The sequence below is a fragment of the Molossus molossus genome, unplaced genomic scaffold (assembly GCF_014108415.1).
Source record: "Molossus molossus isolate mMolMol1 unplaced genomic scaffold, mMolMol1.p scaffold_m16_p_24, whole genome shotgun sequence".
In the NCBI taxonomy this organism is placed as follows: domain Eukaryota; kingdom Metazoa; phylum Chordata; class Mammalia; order Chiroptera; family Molossidae; genus Molossus; species Molossus molossus.
Window position 1 is genome coordinate 2,247,463 of NW_023425360.1, and position 6,000 is coordinate 2,253,462.

The window sequence follows — 6,000 nt, forward strand, 5'->3', positions numbered from 1 at the left end:
CCGGAGCCGTGCTGGAGAGGAGAGAGGACCTGAATATGATGTCACCCTCAGGAAGCACTGGGAGCCCTGGGAAGTGATGTGAACCCAGTGGGGCTGGGGGAGCCAGGGCCGGTTCCCTGGTGAGGAATTACACTGAGGCGCCAGGCACCCGGTAACCAGAAAACGCCTCTGGACCTGGCCACCCTCTCCAGCACCGTGAACCCTGGACAGGGGCGCTGGGTGAGTGACAGCCAGCCGGTGAGGACTGAGAGGAGGTGACTCGGGGGTCCAGGAGTCTCCTGAATTACCAAGTAACAACGTATTCCAAAGCAGGCCCTTCCCAGGTCGCCAGGACGTATCAGACTTGTTCAGTGATTGGAGAGTCTCCAAGAGCACGCGCAGCCCAAGCGCAGATGCGGCTGAACCGCCCGGGCGTCCCGTCCAGGGCCTCGGGACGTGCGCACCATAAATCCCCTCGGCAGCCGGTGCGGGGCAGGGTCGGCGACCTGTTCTGTAAAGCGCAGATGCTAATATTTCAGGCTCCGCACGCCACGCTGTCGTGTCACCGCCAGTATTTCAAAAGTAGGAAATGACAGAAAATCTGGGATTTGAACATTCCTCCCCACCCCCAAATCACAAGGATCTAGGCAAACAGTAGGTTGGAGTTAACCAGACCACCCGGGCTCCACGTCACCATCCTCACTACCGACTGAACGTTCATTCGGCAGGAGAGGATGGCTGCTGAGCACCTACTACGTGCCAGGCAGTGTTTGAAATATAAAACGTATGCGGGATACCTAGGCCGTCGGATCTGCTAAGAAGGTTTTCACTGGGTGCCACCGAGGGGTTCCGCCTCAGATGACTTGTCCTCTGCTCCTGGGTGCCGAGCATCGATGCAGGAAAGAAGGAACGAGCGTGGGGGAGGTGACAAATCCAGGGAAAACGAGGGGCGAGAAGCACTGGGAGGACAGCCAGGTGCGCTGCGTCCCCGGCACACCTGGAGAAACCGAGGCGCGCCACACCCTCGCTGACCGGTCCCTCTGGCCTTCGGAATCAGGCCCATAAGTTAGAAAGGTCGTGCGTGGATGACAAGAGGCGACGCGCATGTCTGGCTCACGAGGCAGCAAGTCACGGAGGCTGGATCAGCAGCAGCTTCGCCCAGGGCAGGGGGCGCGAACAGGAAACATGAGGTGGCATCGGTGCTGGAGAAAGATCTATCCGGTGCCGGGGGGGGGGGGAGGGGGGGAGACAGCATCACCCACTGGGTGAGCAGGGAAGTCGGAAGGAACAGCACCTGGCTCAGGTGGGTCACCGCGCTGGACGCTGTGGTCAGAACTCACGCGATGACCTTGGGAAAGGCGGGGCGAGCCCAGGGGGTGCACAGAGGGGACGGTTAGAATACTCAGCATCGCAACAGTGCCGGCTGCCTCCCCGCCCCCCTCAACACCTGGCCAGCTGTGCACTGAAAAGCAAAACCCCGTCCTCCGTGTTTTGCTGATGGAGCCTCTTTAGAATACATTCGCCTAGTATTTAGGCAAATAAAATACTATATATATTAGTTCTGTGTACTGGTAGTTTTATTTTCTGGGTAAAGCCTGCCAACCACAGCTCCCCCAAATACACAACACGCCCCCCAACACTTAACTTTGGGAAATACAATTTACATTCAACTCGTTAAGAAAACTGAGAATTAATCTGAAAAAATCGCACCCGGCCCCCAATAAAACAACGCTGCTTTCAAACGTATTTTTATATCAAATTCCAAGTGATAACCCTAAGTGGCACGTATTCTGGGGGGAGGAGTCACTAGAGGTAAGGAATGGTTGGATTGTACTGTCCTTCAGCTAGCACAGAGATCAACCCCCAGTTGGTGTGAACACCTACGCTAGCACCCTGACTTAAAAAATAATACCCCTTAGGCTTATGATTTAATTTACCAAGCAACCTACGTAGAAAGAAGCAAGGATGTTTCAGCGGGACCTAGTTTCTGATGTGTCTAAGAGAAAAGAATAAATCATTCTGGGTTTTGCAAAGTGCATTTTGGTCTCTGTCTCGAACAAGGAAAGAAACAAGAGACATTCACTGCCTCCCCGGAGTCTCTTATAATTTACTGAGAGCATCCTTCTCAGAAGAGTTTACCCGTAAATGGCCAGCCTGTCATGACAGGGTAAATGTCCGGGCTCCTTGTGACCCCTCGTTTGTCTGGTTAACACGTTAAAAGAGAAAGGGGAAAAGTTACCCCCCAAAAGCTGTGTTATAGTCCCACATTCCCTAGTGTTGCTGGGTCACGTGGCAGAGATTAAAGGGCACTGCTATGTAAGGACCAAAAAAAGATCCACTTAACATAAGCCCACACTGTCTTCACCATCTAGTTAGTGTCTCACTATATGGTTAGTTTGGGGGGAGAAGAAGAAAAAGAGGGGAGAGGAGACTGTGACGCTGGTGTCGTTCATGCACGTTATAGTTTTGTTGGTCAGGAAACCACAATGCTGTCGGTAAGAGAGTTAAATGTAACTCTGATAACTCAAGCTGCACCCCAACCAAAGAAGATTTGTTTTTTAAATGCACCGAATTAAGCCCTCGGGACACTCGGGTTCCGAGCCCAAATGCTAAAGGGAAGAAATATATTTTGCTTTCAACCTGTCCTCTTCCCACTAGTTTTTTTTCTCCCTCTTTCCTGCTGGTCTTGGTGCTCCCAACATGATGAGTTTACGGCTCTTCGTTCTCTGTAAAAGAAGGATTTTCTCCCCCCTCAGAGGGGGTAAGGTATCAGGAAAGAAAGGCCGGTTAACCTGATGAAGTTTGTCTTTCTCTGGAATACTTGAAGTGGATTACTTAAAATGTTCAAAACAGGGAAATACACACACACACACACACACACACTGTATTGAGCTGTAAATCACATACCATACGATTCACCCGTTAAGTGTGCGATTCAGCGAGTTTTAGTACATTCACAGAGCTGTGCAACCAATCACCGCGATCGATTTTAGGGCAGAGACAGCCTCTAAATCGTCTAGTCCATCACACAGAGAAACCAGGTCCAGATGCCCAAGTCACGCTCCCCAGGTCACAGAGCAGGCCAGTGGCAGACCCAGGTCTGCACCCCTGAGAATTATTAAGCCACTGACATCATCGGGGACTGCTGTTCCCCTGCCCTGGGAAGGTTCCACGTGAATTAAAACCTGCTGTTAAAATGTCTAAGAGAAACATCTACCATGTTTTATTACCCTGGTCCCTCTTACCATATTAAACCCAGTCTAATGTCTCCACCAAATCCGTCACATCGCAAGAGTTCTTAGAAAGACTTCTAGAACCGACAAAAATGTTATCTAGTGGGTGCTCTGACCACACAGTGTGGACTCTCGAACCCAGAGACGATCTGTGATATCTTTCTTTTCAGATAAAGTCACAAAAGATTTCGCCCTGGCTGGTTTGGCTCAGCAGTTAGAGCGTCGGCCTGCGGTCCAGAGAGACCCGGGTTCGGTTCCCGCTAAGGGCACGTACCTCGGTTGCAGTTTGTCCCCGGCCCTCGTTGGTCGTGCGGGTGACAGCCGCTCGATGTGTCCCTTTCACATCGATGTTTCTCTCTCTCTCTCTCTCTCTTTCTCCCTCCCACTCTGTCTGAAAAAAAAATGGAAGAAATGTCCTCGGGTGAGGATAAAAAAAAAAGATTTCAGCTCATGCAAAAAAGAAAAAAAGGTTACATCAGATAACTCTGCTCACTTCGTTTGTAATGGACTGATTATGGACTCAACAACCTCATCACTGGGATAGCACTTTCCCAATACCAATAACTTCCTAAAACGTTAACCACTCATCACGCTGGTTGGTGGTCCGAAACCAACCTGAATTATCCAAGAGTATGTCTTGCTCATCTCTGAGATGTGCTCCTATGACATCCATACCCAAGAAAACTTTTCAAAAGAGAAGGTTAGCTCCCTGCCCGTGTGAAGGAAGGAAGCCAGGGTAGCAAGCACAGGCAGCAGTGACCCCCAGTGACCCCCAGGCTGAGCTCACTCAGCTCCCGGCTCCCAGCAGCACCGTGGCCACCCCCTTCCCTGGGTTCCCATGACAGCCTTCTCTCCCCTGCCTTTTCCCAGCTCCTTCCTTCCTGTGGTCCTCCACCTGGACAGTGTATTTATCCCCTGGATATATACTGAGTGGTCACGCTTACCAAGTACCGGGCTAAACATGTCCCTCAAAGTGGGGGCTCGCTAGTCTATACTTAGCTCATTGTGCCGTCTCATGTCCATCTGCACTTATATCTTTAAATGTCCGTTTAGGCTGGAGATGCCAAAGAGTCTGTGCCCCAGTCCTGGCCTCACACCTTGTGCCCCAGGTCAGGCACATCTGAATGTCCCACAGACCCCGCCAGGTGCCCAGGTTCAGCAGGGAGTCCCCCATCTCCCCTGCCAACGGCCCCCTCCTGCAGGAGAGCACCAGGTCCCCTGGGCCCCAGCCAGACACCCGCCTCATCCAGTGTCTTCGCGGAGAGGCAGTGAGGGGGCAGCAGGGCCTCGGGCCTCTAATTCCAGCTGCTTTTCAGGGCCCGTTTGTGGGAGACGCAGGATGAGACCTCAGAAATGTGGATTCCCAGGGATGTCGTCCACCTTGTTATAGAAGGGGGGGGGCTGAGGGGAGGGAGGGACGGAGCGACAGATCCAGGGGTGCAGTAATACGACAAGTTCCACAATGAGAGCCTGGCCTGGCTGGAAGAGGCTGCAACACTGGAATACCAGTTGGCTCGTCAACACCCCCCAATTTCACGCCTCCCTGCCTGTTTTCCTGTTTCCTCCGCCCAGAACGCCCTTCCTCTTTCCCTCCCAGCTCCCAACCCCCAACCCCAAATTGCTCCCCACACTTAATTCTGCAGTGACGTCTCCTCCTCCGGGAAGCCCCCCCGGACGCCCCCGCGGTGGTGTCTTCCATCCTCTGCGCGCGGAGGTGTGTCTCCCAGTTTGTTTACACGTCTGTCTAGGTGTCTCCCCACCTGGCGGCCCGGGGCGGCGGGGGAGGAAGGACGGCGGCGGGAGCCCTGGCCCCGAGTGAGGCACAGTCCAGCGGGTCCATCTCCAGGCGGCTGGCGAGGACCCGGGGGACCCAGGACACTGCGTCCCCAGCCCGCACCCTGCGGGCAGTGCGCTCCCCCTGGTCCTCCCAGCGCCGGCGGGAGAGGCACGAGCGGTGCGTCGGGCGGCCACCTCCTCTGTCCCCCCAGACCCTCAAAATTCCAGGGGCTCGGGCTGGAGCGCGGGCGGGGGGCTGGGAGGAGCGAGCCGGCGGCCCTCACTCCACCCCGCGCGCTCTGAGGCGGGAAGATCCGGAGCCCAAGAGAGGCGCCTGGGGCGCAGAGCCCCAAAGGCCCGGGCCTCGGGGACCTGGCCCCCCAGTCCCCCGCACCCGGCCCTGCGCCCCTACCTGGCTGGCTTTGTGGAACTGCTTCTTCAGCCCCGCCACCGACATCGCGGCTGCGCCCGGCCGGGCTGGGGGGGCTCGGGGCTGGGCCGGGCCGCGCGGCCGCGACGCGCTGGGGGCGCAGGCGCCGGCGCTGGTCCCCCGCTGGTCCCCGCGGCCCGCCTCCCAGGGCCACGGCCACCGCCACGGTCTCCGCGCTGTCACACCCGCACACGCGCGCACGCAGCGGGCCACCCGCGCTCCCAAGCCCCCGCGCAGCCCATTGGCGGAGCCTCGGCGCATGCAAATGAGGCCGCTGGGGCCGCCCCCGCCACATTGTTGCGTGGGGACCCGGAGGACCCCGGGGCGGGGGCGCCCGGCTGGGAAACTGGGCGCGGGGTCCGGCTCGGGAGGCTGGCGCGCTGGTGCACCTGGCTCGCGGGGCCTCGGCTGGGGACACAAGCACCGGCCCTGGCCGCTGGGACTGCGCGTAACCGCTTCCACCCGCGCGCAACGTCCCTCCCTCGGCCAGGTGGGTCGGGTGACGCTGTAAGCGCCGGGGCTCCCAGGGCGCCCGGAGGGGAAGCAAGGCCACAGGACAGGGACCTGCCTCCGGAGGCTGGG

The 6,000-nt window shown here is 56.9% G+C and overlaps 1 protein-coding gene across 1 annotated transcript in view; it reads right to left on the bottom strand.

Moving 5' to 3' along the window:
• The window catches only part of SH3GL3 (SH3 domain containing GRB2 like 3, endophilin A3), a 43,019-nt gene extending 37,575 nt beyond the window's left edge, over nt 1-5,444 (bottom strand). The window contains exon 1 of the mRNA XM_036278105.1: nt 5,401-5,444. The gene's annotated coding sequence lies outside the window, so the exon portion shown is untranslated. The remainder of the gene's footprint in view (nt 1-5,400) is intronic.
• Between the last annotated feature and the right edge of the window lie 556 nt (nt 5,445-6,000).